The 15282-nt window shown below is 59.9% G+C and overlaps 1 protein-coding gene across 10 annotated transcripts in view; it reads left to right on the top strand.

Moving 5' to 3' along the window:
- Positions 1-15282, top strand: part of GSE1 (Gse1 coiled-coil protein) — a 412190-nt gene that overhangs the window by 125456 nt on the left and 271452 nt on the right. The gene's annotated exons all lie outside the window — the stretch shown is intronic.

The following is a 15282-nucleotide window of genomic DNA, read 5'->3' as shown; positions in this document are numbered from 1 at the left end:
AAAGTGCTCAGAATTCCCTCCACGCTTCCCTCCTGGGCGTCCTCGTGGGGGCCTCCCCGGAGTCACACCCCCTCAGGCTTAACCCTCCTCTGTGCTTCAACTTTCCTTCAGGCCGCTCCCCTGCCACCCCCTGCACGTCATAGGTTTGTTTTTGGTCTTGCTGCCTCTAGGAGCCTGGTAGACAGGGACATGGTCTGACTTGCTCACAGCTGGGTCCCCAGCCCTTAGAATAGTTCGTGGCACATAGTAGGTGCTCAGCTAACCTGTAGCCTCAGTGTGTGCTGGTGAAGCTCTGGTGTTGCCATGAGCTGTGGCGTAGGTCACAGATGCAGCTCGGATCCTGCATGGCTGTGGCTGTGGTGTAGGCCAGCAGCTGTAGCTCTGATTCGACCCCTAGCCTGCAAACCTCCATATGCCGCGGGTGTGGCCCTAAAAAGATTAAAAAAAACAGAAAGGGAGGGGGAGGGAAAGCTCGGTGCCACACTCCCCACTCCCCACCACCAAGGCCTGCGCTTTTATCCATTTTATCTATTTCCTATTGGAAAGGAGGCCGGGGGGGGGGCATCTGGCCTCCTGTAACCGATTGAATTTCCAAGCTTAGATGAGCAGCCCCAGTTCACTGATGAGGACGCTGTGGCTTGGGGAGAGGTCAGGGCCATGCCTGAGTCACTCGGGGTCGAGCCAGAACTGGAATCTGCTCTCTGACCCAGGCCGTTGTCCCCACACCAGGCCTGACCTTGGCTGTGCCGTCCCTGGGCAGCTGTGGGGACCATTGCCCAGGGCTGGCACTTGGCTTCGTGGGAAGGCACCTGGGGCCCTGGCTCCAGCCACGTGCAGGTCAGGAGGGCTGGGTCGTCTGGACCCGCCCATCGCCCGGAGCACAGTGTCCCTTGCCAAGTTCAACATCGGCTTCTGCCAGAGGCCAGCCCAGTGTCACGTGGCACGGGTTCCAGGAAAGAGGGTGTCCTCTGCCATCCCCGATGGCCAGTCCCTGTCTCCTAGCTTCTGACGGGTCGGCGCCTTCAAAGCAGGGGGCGTGGGGTGGAGGGACAGCCCACCCAGAGCAGAGAGACCTCCCTGAGCCTTCTGGAAATGTAACCGGCCGCCGTGCTTGCCCTTCCGAACCCTATTGCAAAGATAAATAAATGCATAAACCTAGTCAGATGTGCATTTGCCACAGGTGATGACCAGCAGCTGTTTATCCTGCCACTGTGCCAGCAGCTGACACCCATGGGGGCTGCCGGGTGGGCCCCAAGCTCCGAGGACACCGCTCCAGCCCCGACGGCTCTGCCGGGTTGTCGGGGGGGCTGTTGTCTCCACTTTACGCTCAGGGACTGAGGCTCCGAGGACCCCAGGGGCCCATGCGGCTGGCCTGGGTGGGGCTGGGCCGAAGCTCGGGGTGTTCGTGCCCTGCCTCCAGCCTCCTGCAATAGCCCCGAAGGGCAAACAGCCCCGCCCCAGGCAGGTGGCTCGGCTGCGTCTGAGCATTTGTGGCCCCAGCGGAGACAGAACCTTACAGATGGCCCGGGAGCTGATCTCAGGTGGCCCTGGGACGCTGAGGCCACAGACTCCAAGCCAGACATGGGGCCACACGGGCCCACAGGACTTCTGTGCCCTCTCTGAGCAGGAGACATGGGCTGGGAGCCAGCGTTCCGTGCCAAAGGCTCGGCATTTTCGGGAACCTTCTGGTGACCACGTGATAGCGGGATTAGATCCACTGTCCCTGCCTACTTCAGCCGCCCTTAGAAAGGGTGAAAGGTGAGAGGTCAGAGGTGGAGTGGCTGGCCAACTAGAGTTGTGAAAGTGAGATACCGAGGAGGCTGTGACGTTGAGTCCCTTCTAGAAGGAAGGGACCTTTGCAGAGGCAGGGGTCTGGGAGGGAGGGCGACGGCGAGGAGACGTGTGTACACGAGACGGGTAAGGGGACCCCGATCCACAGGCCTTTGTGGCCGGAACCTGCCAGAACTCCCAGGGCACCGCCCGGTGGGTCCCCTCCTCCCTGACACCTGCCAGGCTGAACAGAGGGCCGCAGCCCTGACCACGTGTCCAGGGCCAGCTCTGCGGTGACACCCCCACGCGGTGTCATGCGTTCGCTGTCCTGACGTTTGCCCTCGTTGCTGAATGAGGGCCCCCCGTTTTCGTCTCGTGCTGGGCCCCCCGCCTGTGTTGTCGGTGCGTGTGTCACATGCTTGCCTCTCATGTGCCTTGTGAGATAACGCGGCACAGAGAGGCTGGTCACCTGGCCAAGGGCCACCCAGCTTCCATGTCCAGTAAAGCCTTGACCCCAAATCTGTCCTGAGTCCAGGAAAGTTTTCTGTGACCTGCCCCTGCAGGGCTGGAGTCCAAAAGACAGTCCGATAGCAAGTGTCAGCCGGCAGGTGGATCTGAACCATCACTCGCTGCAGGGGGGGCTGGAAAATGCTTCTGCTGCTGCGGAAACGGGTTGCCGGTTCCCCAAACAAGCAAACCTCGGGTCCCTGCAGGACCCTGCCGTGCCACTCCCAGGTAGATGCCCACGCGACCTGAAGACACAGATGCCCATAACCACGTGTCCACCGCAGCTCACGTCGGCACCAGTTACGTAAACACAAAGTGGCAACAGCCCAAGCGTCTCTCCACGGATGATGGTTAAACCAAATGTGGCCCATCCATGCGATGGAATATTATTTAGCCATGAAAAGAAGCCAACCACTGATACATGCCCTAGCGTGGAGGATGCACCTTGAAGCCACGCAGCTGGACAGGGCTGCAGACTGTATGATTTTATGCGAGTGAAATGTCCAGAATAGAGACAGACAGTGGACGAGTGTTTGCCTGGGATCTGGGGGGAGGAACGACTTCGGGGGACGGGGTGTTGTTTGGGGTACTGAACGCGCTCTGGGATTCGCGAGTGGTGAGGGGCACATGGCATCGGCATCGTAATACACTAACCGTCCCCGGGTTGTGTGCTTCAAAATGCTGCATTGTGTGACATGTAAGTCGTGGGTCTGTTTTTTTCCCCATAAACTGTATTTGATTTATTTTTCAATTGAAGTCTAGTGGGTTTATACTGTTGTGTTAATTTCTGCGGTACGGCCAACTGACTTCAGTTTTATATACACTCTCTTTTTGTCTTCTGTTCCATTATGGTTTATCACAGGATATTGACTCTGCAGTGGGACCTGGTCATTTATCTGTTCGGTTTATCATAGGTCACATCTGCCAACCCCAACCTCCCACTCCATCCTCCCCCAGCCCCCTCCCGCTTGGCATCTGCACGTCTGTTCTCTATGTCTGTGAGTCTGTTTCATTTTTTTGTTTGTTTGCTTTTGCTTTTTGGAGCCACACCTGTGGCACACGGAAGTTCCCAGGCTCGGGGTCGAATCGGAGCTACGGCCGCCGGCCTCTACCACAGCCACAACCACGCCGGATCTGAGCCGCATCTGTGACCTACACCGCAACTCACGGCCACGCCGGATCCTTAACCCACGGAGTGAGGCCAGGGATGGAACCCGCCTCCTCATGGATCCTCGTTGGGTTCGTTAACTGCTGAGCCCCAAAGGGAACGCATGTTTCTGTTTTGTAGCTAGGTCCACTTGTGCTGTATTTTAGATTCTGCATGTAAGTGATATCATGTGGTACTTGCCTTTCTCTTTCTGACTTCACGTAGTATGAGAATCTCTGGTTGCATCCGTGTTGTTGCAAGTGCAATTATTTCGTTCCTTTTTATGGCTGAGTAGTATTCCATTGTATAGATATACCACATCTTCTTAGTCCATTCGTGTGTCAATGGACATTTTTTTTAACTCAGTAAATTTTATTACATTTATGGCTGTTCAGTGATCATCACAACCCCATTTACAGCTTTTCCTCAATGGACATTGTGGTGGTTTCTGTGCCTTGGCTGTTGTGAATAGTGCTGCTACGAACACAGGTGTGTGTTTATCTTTTTGAATTATGGTTTTGTGCAGGTATATGCCCAGGTGTATCTCTGTTTTTTGTTTTTGTTCTGTGTGTGTATGTGTGTCTTTTTGCCTTTTCTAGGTCTGCTCCCATGGCATATGGTGGTTCCCAGGCTAGGGGTCGAATTGGAGCTGTAGCCACGGGCCTACACCACAGCCATGGCAACGCGGAATCCGAGCCGCATCCGCACCCTACACCACAGCTCACGGCAACGCAGGATCCTTAACCCACGGAGCAAGGCCAGGGATCGAACCTGAAATCTCATGGTTCCTCGTCGGATTCGTTAACCACTGTGCCACGACGGGAACTCCTGTATCTCTGTTTTTTAAAGAAGGCTCCGTGGCAAGAGCAAGCTTTGGGCCTGGACTGCACCCTTTTCGTTCTTTATGTCCCAGACCTCTCTGACCTCTGGAGGCTTATGACTGTCCCTCTGAGTTGTTCATCTCACAATCGTGTTTTTTTGAGCAAAACCTGGGTCCTGTGATGTGGGAAAGGATATTTAATACTTGCCTTTTTAGCATATGTTCACATGAGAAAGTGGACAAGGACAGAAAAATGGCCTGACAGTTGGCACGTAACATCACTTCAGTGGAAAGAACAGGTTTTTCTGGCATCAGGAAATTCTGGCTTTTCCCAGACCTGGGATCCTCCCAACCCTTGGGGAGGGGCCGTAAAACCTAAAGGTTAGAGGGGAAGACTCTGGAGCCACTGGCCTGGTTCAGATCCCAGCTCCCCCCACTTTCTGGCTGTGTGACCTTAGGAGGGTTCCTTTCCCTCTCTGTGCTTCAGTTTCTTAATCTGGAAAATGAAAATGCTTCGAACAGTGCCTGGCCCTTAGGAAGCACTTCCTGTCTGAGTTTAACTCATGTTTTAGCGTCAGTCTAACTAGTATTTACTCATATTAACTAGTATTTGTGGGCACCTGGCACGTGCTAAGTGCTCTGGGGTCCCCGTCAGGGGACGGTTTCTCCCGGTCGTCATCTGGGTGACGTGACGGCTGTGTGACCAGACACCCCGAAGTCGGGAGCAGGAAACCACCGCTTTGGCTGACAGATGGACAATTCGGGTGAGGCTGGGCAGGGGGGACCCGTCTCTGCTCCCCAAGCTTTCGCATCTGGACTAGGGCTGGAGGATGCACCTCCCAGACGGCACCCTCAGTGGGCAGTGGCAGGGCTGGGAGCGTGGCGGTGTGCGCCCCCCCAAACCCCCCCCCCCCCCGCAACCCCGGCACAGCAGGGTGGCTGGGTCCTAAGACCAAGGGTCCTGGGGCACAGAGCCGGGCAGAAGCTGTACCACCCTCATGACCAGGCCTCCTTGGCCCCCTGGCATCCACTTCCCTGACTCCATCAGGGCCGGTCTCACAAAGCCCCTGCCCCTTCCAGCGTCAAGGAGGGGGCCAAGCTGGAACGATCTGGACGCGCGTGTGGCCTGGGAGGGAGCAGTGCGGCCCATTTTGGGAAATATCATCTGTCCTCGCAGCCCGGAGGGTCAGGGCTGGAAGGGTGCTCACAGGTCACCGGGCCTGCACCCCACAGCCCACTGCACGGGGCCGGGGAGCGGGGGAAGCTGAGGGGCGGAGAGGCGGGCAGGCCGTCCCGGTCCCCTGGCGCTTATCAGGGTGTGCGGAGGGATGGCCTCTCTCCTGCTCGCCCGCCAGCTCCTGGGAGGAGGGGGCCCCGCCGTCTTTGCGGCAGGACCCCCGCCCCTCCCCCAGTGCCCAGCTCAGACGACCGGGCCACCTGAATCCAGCAGACCCCCAGGCCAGGGCCCAGCCGGCCCCTCGGACCTGCCCGTCGCTCTCCCACAGTGACCTGGCCAGTGCTGCATGCAGCCGGTGCTCAATGACTGCTTGGTACCCTGCCCCAGCCTGACGGATGCCAGGGAGCTCCGGTCCTGCCAGGCCAGGGGACGCGGGGCGGCCAGACCCGGCAGACCCATCCGCTTCCAAATGGAGCCCCTTGCCCGCCCCGGGAGTGGAGGGGCCGGAGGTGCTGGCCTGGCTGGACCCCCCACCCACCCACCCAACCCCAGCAGGGACGGGAGGCCTGGCGGGCGGGCTTCCTGAGCCTCCTGCCGGAGGTGTCTCAGCAGCTGCAGGAAGAGCCGGCAGAGCCAGATAAAGGCCCAGCGGGGGCCCTTTCCCAACAAAGGAAGCCAGCAGAGGCCTCTCCTCTCCCGCCTAAACACTCCAAACGCCTTTCAAGCTCCGGGCAGACGGGCGGGCTATTCAGAAGCAAGGGGAGGAGGGAACTGCCGCACAAAATGGGGTGGGAGGTGCCTCCGCCTCCTTCCAGAACCCCGAGGCGGATCCATTTAGTTTCAGAGAAATAAACCCCCCGTGTTCTAGAATATTCCTTCTCGGGGAGCAGGCCCCTCTCTGGGCCCTGCAGGGCACACCCTGGGGAGGGAATTGGAGAGAGGCGAGGGGCCTGGGTGCCCCCCCCCCCGCCCCCGCCACCGAGCCACCCCTCACCTCCGGGGGTCTTTGTGTGCCCCGCCTCTCCCTTGATTTACGAGGCTGCCACCCAGCCCGCAGCTCCACCCCCAGCCTCCCGCCGATGATGGGGTGGTTGGGGACGGAAGGGACCCTCCAGACCTCCGTGCTGCCCCACCCCCACCCCAGCCTCGCAGTAGGTGACCCCTGGATCTGCAGGAGGGTGGCGGAGGGCCCCCTGGCCTGGAAGCTTCCGATGAGACAGGCCTTCGATGGTGGGTCCTACCCCTAGTGTGGCCAGAGATTCAGGCGACAGGCTGTTTGAACCTTCGAACTCTGCCCCGTCCCTCCCCACAGCTCCCTGGGCCCCGCGGCAAGAGCTGAGCCCAGGAATGCGACCAACCCTGTTGGAGCCTTCTGCCACCCTTTAGCTGCCAGCAAAGGCTTCGGCTGTTCTGCACCTTGATTTTGTCATCTGTAAAGGGGGCGTTAACACTGCCTGCCTCCCAGGGCTGCTGAGTGAGATTAAGCCCAGAGGTGGCTGCGCCGGATCCATGTCCCTGTGTATACAGGTCTCAGCCCCCCGGGCGTCCCCAGGGACCAGGGACAACTCAGGATCATACAGATGGTGTCAGGGCATCCGTCAGCCACTGGACAGAGCAGAACGGCCTGGGCTTCTGGTCGGTGCTAGGCAGTGTTGGAGAGGGGGCCCTGCTGGCCCGGGGACACAGAGTGGCCTGTAGGATGCTACCCAGTCTGGGCACACGCTGGCTCCCAGACCTCAGTCCCCTGGACGGCTGGGGCCTCTCCCGGCAGGGCGGAAGCTGCTTGGTAACGAGCCCCAGGGGCGCTCCAGGCGGCTGGGAGAGGGCAGGACGGGGTTTGCTGGTGCCAGGGCTCATTAAGCCTGCCGTTCAGATGGGGATTAGGCGGCAGCCAGCCCACGAGTCCTTGGGTTTGGTTATTAAAGGCTCCTTGCAAGGGAAACGCCAGGCGCTCCCTTTCAAAGCCGCACCTGCTAATCAGAGGGCAAGGAATTCATTAAAACTGTAACTGGGGCTCCCCAGGAACAAGGGCTGGGGGAGGGGGGCTTTGCAGCGTGTGGGCAGAACAAGGGCACAGCTTCCCTCCCTGGCAGGGGGCACACACTCCCCCCCACCCCGTCGTGGGTGTGGCCAGGGGGCGCCAGAGGCCCGTGCTGCAAGGCCCCCTCCTCCAAGGGGCTGTCCCTGAGAGCCCAAGCCTGGACCCCTGGCTCCTCCGCTGTCATATTCCTTTGCTCCTTTGTTTTTTTTTTTTCTTTTGGCCGCCCCACAGCATATGGAGTTCCTGGGCCAGGGATCAGATCCAAGCCGCGGCTGCGGCCACACTGGATCCTGACCCCACTGTGCTGGGCCAGGAATGGAACCTGCATCCTGGCGCTGCAGCGATGCCGCGATCCTGTGCGCCACATCGGGAGCTCTCATTCCTTTGCTTCTGCTCCCACCTGCTGGTGCTCCGCCGGCTCCTTGGGGTCCTCGTGTGTGCTTCCTGCGAGAGGGAGGGGTGGGGGGACAGGGGCAAGGCCACGTTTGGTAAACACCTGCTGGGCCAGGCTGAATAATGGCCCCCAAGATGGGCGCGTTCCAGTCCACAGAACCGTGTGTGTGTGTGTGTGTGTGTGTGTGTGTGTGTGTGTGTGTGTGTGTGTGTAAGGGAGAGAGAGAGACCTGATGTGGCTTATCCAGGTGAGACCATCCCGGGGTCCTTAAAGGACGGACGTGGAGGCGATGCTAGAGAAACGGAAGTAGGACGTGTGGTGGCCAAATAAGAATTGCAGCGATGCGGAGAAGGGCCCGCGAGCCGAGGGCTGCAGGCACCTTCAGAAGCGGGAAAAGCAGGGATGCTCCCCTGGAGCCCCCGGAAGGGACCAGCCTCGTGCCACCTTGAGTTTAGCCCCTTGAGGCCCCGTGCCAGACTTCTGCCCTCCAGGCTGGAAGAGGGTGGAGTGGAGATGTTTGAAAGACGCAGCTGTGGTCCCCGTCACAGCAGCCGCGAGAAACTGATGCCTCTGCCGAGGGACAGGTACCCCGCGTGGGTCACTCCCCTGGTATCGGCGAGGGAGGCCTGGGGGCCCTGCTGATGGGCAAGCCCCGGCTCTCAACACACTCAGAGGGACCCTGGCTGCACAGCGGTGTCCGTCTCTTCTGGGTTGGGGAGGGGTACAGGTGGGCAAGAGGCGGGTACCTGTGTGTGTGCTTGCTACATTATTTTCTGTATGTTTGAAATATTTCATTATTTAAAATGTTGCTGGGGAGTTCCCATCGCGGTGCAGCGGAAATGAATCCAACTAGGAACCATGAGGTTGCGGGTTCGATCACTGGCCTCGCTCAGTAGGTTAAGGATCTGGCGTTGCCATGAACTGTGGTGTAGGTCGCAGATGCGGCTCGGATCTGGCATTGCTGTGGCTCTGGCATAGGCCGGCAGCTGTAGCTCCAATTAGACCCCTAGCCTGGGAACCTCCATATGCCGCAGGTGCGGCCCTAGAAAATACAAAAAAAAAAAAAAAAGTTGCATCTGCCTGGTCCCAAATTCTGTGCTCTCTCTCAGACTCTTTGACGAATATTGGTGGCCAAATGTGAGCCCTTGGGGCCTGGTGCTTGGACCTAGGCCACTGAGGGGGTCTAAGGGGTTGCCGGGAGTTGGAAGGAGTCACTCCCCTCCCAGGCGTGGACAGCCTGACGCATGGGACCTGTTCACGGCTCACCTTTCCCAGCCTGGCTACCAGGCAGGAGTTAATCCAGCCAGATGGGAGTTAGAGAGACCGGTTCACACCGTGCTGTGTGACCTTGGGCAAAACACCCAACCTTTCTGATCTGAGGCTTCTCTCGTAGAAAAGAGGGAATGTGAAATGCTTCTGATCATTGCGTCTCTCTCCATGCAAGGCCCAGACTGGGCCCTGGTATGGGAAGTGTGGACACGGGGCCTTCTCCTCCGGTGGACTTAACACGCGTGTGTGTCAGGCCTTGTGACCTCCAGATGAAAGGACTGTGTACGCCTGAGTCAGCTTTATGGCGATTCCATGCCCCACCCCCTGTACTTCCTGCTCCATGTGGAAGCTCAGGGTGTGGGAGCAGGTTCGCTGCATCTGAGGTCTCCCGGCTGCTCTGGGTCTGGCCGGGACACGGGGGCCCCTCTCCCAGCGGCTCCAGGGGCAGCCTCGGGCCCAGGGTGGGGGGACCCAGACCCTCTTTTGCATCCAGCCAGTGGGGCAGGTACCAAAGGGGACGATTACCTAGAGGTGGAAAAACGCAACGCTGCCGCGCAGTCGCCTAGGGCACTGTCGCCATCGGCCACGAGGTGGGGCTGTTGCTCCATCCGGCCCGGGGTCTGCCTGCCTGATACCCTGTTATGGCCCCACGTGTATAATTCCTTCCCTGCTTCCAAATAATGATCCAACAGGCACAAGTGTACCTTATCCTTCCTGACTTGCAGATACCTCCCTCAACTCTACAAAGTAAGGACCGCCATTGGCCCTATTGCCAGATGGGGGAGTAGAGGCTCAGAGAGGTGAAGTGACTTACCCAGAGTCACACAGCGGGATTCACCGTCAGCTCCGTTAGGTTCCAAAGCCGGAGCTCTCAGTTAGTAAGACTGAGACCCATAGGTGCCTCCCCCGTCCCCTCCCCTCCCCTCCCCTCCCTCCCCTCTCCCTCCGGTTCTGCCCCTCCCCCGCCCCAGGCTGGTGGCAATTGAGAAACAGGTCTTGGGAGTTGTACTGAGGACACAACTTCCTCCTAAATGCCCCTCTCTCCCCGCTCAGTCTCTTCTTTCACAGAGGGTTTCCTTGTCTTCTGTTCATCAGTTCAGCCCGATGGGCCAGTCCCCCGTCCCAGGAGCCAGGCCCCAAGCTGGGTGCTGGGTGCTCCCAGCCTCCCCCCCGCCCCATCCTCTCTTTCCCTTCGAGCGAATGCTTTTGCAAGGGGCTCTACACCAGGCTTCCCGGTGCTGAGTGTCTGATTCCCCCAGGCCTTGTTCAAGGGCAGGTTCTGATGCAGCAGGGCTGGGCAGGGCCTGGGAGTCTGCATTTCTAGCAAGCCCCTAGAGGCGGCTGCCGCCCACCAAGCCCCCATCTCCAGTCCCTGAAGGAGGCGTTTAGGGATTGTATTTGCTTTCAGAAGCCACCAGCAGACTAGTGACTGCAGGGACTTTTTTTTTTTTTGGTCTTTTTGCCATTTCTTGGGCTGCTCCCATGGCATATGGAGGTTCCCAGGCTAGGCCAGAGCCACAGCAATGTGGGATCCAAGCTGCCTCTGCAACCTACACCACAGCTCACGGCAACACCGGATCCCCAACCCACTGAGCGAGGCCTGGGATCGAACCTGCAACCTCATGGTTCCTAGTCAGATTCATTAACCACTGCACCACGACGGGAACTCCAAGGGACCAGTCTTGGTCCCTGTCCCCCGTTGGTCCTTCTGTAAACCCCTGTACCCATTAGGGTCCAACCAGAGGAGCAGAACCGCCCCGAAATGGATTCAAAGACATTTGCCGCCAGAGTCGGGCCGAGTGATGGTGGGGCCGATCCAGGGCGGGCCGCGAGGAAGGGCAGGTGGCGATGCTTCCACGGGGGCCTTTTCTTCCTCCTCTGGGGGAAGCCTCAGCTCTGTTCTCAGGCTTCCTAACTGACTGCGTCGGGCCCATCTCCCTTCCTGCAGATGTCGACTTTACGGGCGGCATCCTTCTCGGGAAAGTCAGCTGCTGATGGACTGTCACCACATCAGTAGCACATCTTCCCGGCGGGCCCCGGATGCGTGTGGGAATCACGGGCTGGCTGCACGGGCTCTGGCTGAGAGCAAGGGCAAGCATTTGGAGCGGCGCCGGCCCCTCTGCGCGCTCGGGGTGGGTGGCCTCTCACCTCTGGGGGCCGCACCTCTGGCTGTCTCCTGCCCATCAGTGCATGGGTGGCCTGTGGGTGCCGCTCCCTTTGAGGTCAGGGGGTCCCCAGGTGCCTTCTCGGGGCCGAGAGCCCCTGTCCTGGGTTCCTCCCTGGCGCCACTACTGACATTGGCATCGCTTCATCCTTTTCCAGAGCATGAATTCCGTAGCTCCAGCAGCTGCTTATCATCGGGGTGGCCCTGGGCCATGTGGCCTCGGTTTCACCCTCTGCAAAATGGGAATCACAGTTGCCCATGTATTGGAATAGGGGCTCATTGGAGGAGGGAGCTGCCCGAGGGCTGCAGGTGTCACTGCCCTGCTGCCCTGACCCCTCCTGCAGGGCTGGTCTGGCTCCCTCTGCCATTCCTGGCCCCCACGTGTGGGCTGGGTGGCTCCGTGCCTGTACCTGCTCCCCTTCTCAGCGTCCCTTCCCTGGGGCCCTTCCTCTAGCCTCAGCCCCTCAGAGTCCTGCTCATCCCAGGGGACTGAGCTCTGGCAGCTCCCGTCCCACCCTGGCATTGCGCCTGGAGGGTGAGCCTCGAAGGGCCCCGGCCCTGAAAGTGGGGTGGGCTACTCATACAGGAACCCTTAGCAGGGGCCGTGGGACCCCTCGAGGGAGACCTCAGCCCTTCCCCAACCCCAATTTGAGCCCCACACCCCTGAGCCCATCCCCTTCACAGCCACAGACCCAGTGCCCCGGGTGCGCCGGGGGGCATTTGATGGGGGCTCGCTTTGTGAAGCCAGGGTGGGCCGAGGGCTGGGCTCGGAGGCGGAGTCAGGCGGAGGCTGCTCTGTCTTAGCTTTGTTTCTGAAGGAGGCAAGCCGGCAAGTTCAATCCACTTTTCAATAAACGAGGCCTTTGATCTGCAAAAATGAGTAATTAGCGAGGAGCTGGGGAGTTGGCACCTTGGCAGCCTCGCAGGCTGGTTGAGCTCACAGCCAGGCCTCTAGCTGGGCGCTGGAGCTGCAGGAGGCAGAGGCCACTGTGCAGATCAAGCTCCCGAAGATGAGGAGGCAGGCGTCGGCAGGGACAGGGAGCCATATGCCCCAGGGCGGTGCCTGGCTCCTCTGTCCCCACCCCGGGCCCGAGGACCTCCGTGGCCCTCCTTCCTCTCGAGCCTCAGCTTCCCCATCTGTAAAGTGGGGGGAGGCAGAAAGCGCTGCTGCCCGTGAGGTGAGCAGAGCAAGGACACCCCTGTCCCTGGTCCCCTCACCCTCTCAGGACACCCCCCAGGGACCCCTCTCGTCTGTGGGGTGGCTCTGTAGCCAGAATCTGGCTCTGACCTGCTCCAGAACTGCCCCCACACCCCCTCCGGGGCACCTGGAAGCCCCCCTCTGCGGGCCGTGCCAATTTATGTGAGTGGCGTAACCATCCTCGGGGCGCCCCCTTGGTGAGCTGCGGAGCCCCGGGAAGGCTCTGGGGGCTTTAGTCCCCTCATCTCCAGCCCCACCAGGTCACCCGAGTGTGGAATGTAGCACAGGTGTTACAGGGCCCCACCGGGTTCCGGTGGGCGGGCCCCCATCAGGGACACTGTGGACAGAGGTCCCGTGCCAACAAGGGCATCAGTAAAACGATGACCACTGCTGCCGGGAGCGGGGGCGGCTGTGCCCACTTTAAAGTTGGGAACCCTGAGGCCACGGGAAGCAGACGTCTGGTGCGCTGGGCACGGGTGGGGATGTCCTTTAGCCCTCGCGCCCGCTACGTCTTGTGTGGCGTTTCCCTGCTCACCTCAGGGCCCTGCAAAGAGCCCCCAGCCTGCTGGCCGGCAGGGCCCGGGAGGGGTGGGTTCCTGCGGGGGTGGGGGGGACCTGGCCCCTCCTGGGCTGTGCTGGAGGGATGGCCAGGGCAGGGCTCACGGCCCTCCGGGACCCAGGCCTTCCCGCCGCCGCAGCCTCCCAGGGCTGTGTCAGAACGGGGCCTGGGGGCTGCTTGTGACTTAGCTGGGGGCTAGGGTCCTTCTCGAAGTCTCTAGGCTGTGCCTCGGGCCTTGGTGACCACCAGGGTCATTTGGGAGCAGCCATTAGCCCTTCTCCTGCTGTGGGACTCAGTGGCATTTGGGCTTGGCCGCCGGATTTCGAGCCTGTGTTCCTTCACTTATTCATTCAACAAACATTTATGAAGCCTGGCTCTGGGCCAGAAGGTGGGCAGAGGTTTGCTCAGGGAGCTCCCGGTCTGAGCATTGGAGTCTGAAAATGGAGTGTCCAGGCGCCAGCGGTAAGGGAGCCGCACAGGGGACGGCAGAGCCATGGTTTGGGGTCAGAGCATCCGCTGCCTTGGTAAACTTGGGGGGTAGGGCTTGCAGGTGCGCAGCACACGCACACACGCCCACACCCTTGGCCTGCCCCTAGCACCTGCAGGGTTGGGCACAATGGACAAACAAGGACTTGGACATGGCTCTGCACATGGACTTGGGGGTACAAGCAGGGGGACCTTGGGTCCTGTAACTGGGGGTGCAGTCTGAGAGGGGAGCAGCGGAGGAGTTTGCCCCTGCCCCCTGCCCCACAGCCTCCTCACCCTGGGGGGCCCCTGGGGCAGGGCCAGAAGAGGGTGGCCAGGGGTCCTGAGCGCCTGGACCTGACCTTCCTCAACCCCTGACCCACAAGGCTCACAAAATGATACTTGCACAGCATGTGGTGCATTCTGCTCATTTTTTTTTTTTTATTCTATTCCATTCCTTTAAAAAAAAAAAAAATTGCTCTCCTGTGGGACCCATCCCAGAGTCTGAGAAACAGGAGGCAGAGGGCATTCCAGGTGCCTCCCACCTCTGAGATGTGGGGGTGCTGGCACCTTGCCGGAGCTTCCATTCATCTCGGCAGAGACAGAGATTAGACAAACAAAGCCGGTGCCTGCGCCTTCCCAGCCCCGCCGCCGCGCTGCTCCCGAGCACGCAGCCCCCTGCTTGCAAGGTGCCCGTGGTGGTTTTCCTTTCTCATAACGATCAAAAGAAACGCAGGATCAGAATAAAGATCTGGAAAATGGATACGGGGCCGGGGGAGCGCCCCTGGCCGCTCGCGGGCTCCGTGTCCCTCCCTCTCCCTCCGTCTCCCCGGAGTCCCGCCCTCTGCCACCCACGGAAGGGTGGCCTCCCCCGCCCCCTCCCCACTTTAGGCTCACTTTCCTCTCCTCATTGTCATAGTCTTAGGTCCTTATCCCTCTGCGTCTCCAGACTTGCCTTCCTGGGTATCTTGCCTCACCTCTAACCAGCTGTTGGTATGAAGTTGCTTCATCTCCTTTGTACAGCGGGCGGGGGGTTACCCTGGGGGCCCTCTGAACTTGCCAGGCTGTTCTGGGGGGTGCTTTTGCGTGGAGGTCAGCAGCACAGACTGAGGCGGCTGGCCCGGCAGCATCTGGGTGCACAGCAGGTGCTGTGTGACACTGGGCAGCTGACTTACCCCCTCTGTGCCTCAGTCGCCTCATCCATGAAATGGGAGTGTAATAGAGTAAAACTACCTCGTAGGCATGTTAGGAGGATGGAGCAAGTGAAGCAGTGTAACGCATTTGCTTGGCACGTAATTCCCATGACGTGAAGTTCGGATCTCAAGGGGTCGCCGTAAGGAGAACTGGAAATTGCTGAGGCTTTTTCCTCAACAGCTTCGTGGCGCCAGATGGTCGAAGCACGTGTGTCTTGAGCCTTTTTTTTTTCCCCCGTGAGGTGGATAGTGTCATGATGATCATTTTACAGAAGGGGAGGGCGAGGCTCAGAGAGGTTCAGGAACCTCCCGGTGGCCGCACAGCCCACGGCGAGGGAGTCCACCCCTCCCTGAGCCTGGACAAGCTTTCATAGACGGAGGCCCTGAGGACCTCCTGACTATCGTCGGTCCTGCTGCTCGAGAAAGAAACGAGGCGACGTGTGCAGAGGGCGGCCAGGCCCGAGGCCGAGTTGCATGGCACCTCTTCCCACTGGCATCACCCTCTTAGCACTCAGGCAGGTGATGGCGTGAGGTCAGAGCGGGGCATCCATGCCCCCAGGTGGCCGTCATGGGCCAAG

The sequence above is a fragment of the Sus scrofa genome, chromosome 6, assembly GCF_054392235.1.
Source record: "Sus scrofa isolate SSC_HxYL_T2T_F1_AM1 chromosome 6, Sscrofa_HxYL_maternal_Yorkshire_Landrace_v2.0, whole genome shotgun sequence".
In the NCBI taxonomy this organism is placed as follows: Eukaryota; Metazoa; Chordata; class Mammalia; order Artiodactyla; family Suidae; genus Sus; species Sus scrofa.
The sequence above is the reverse complement of the archived record's forward strand: the minus strand, read 5'-3'. Positions and strand labels throughout refer to the sequence as shown.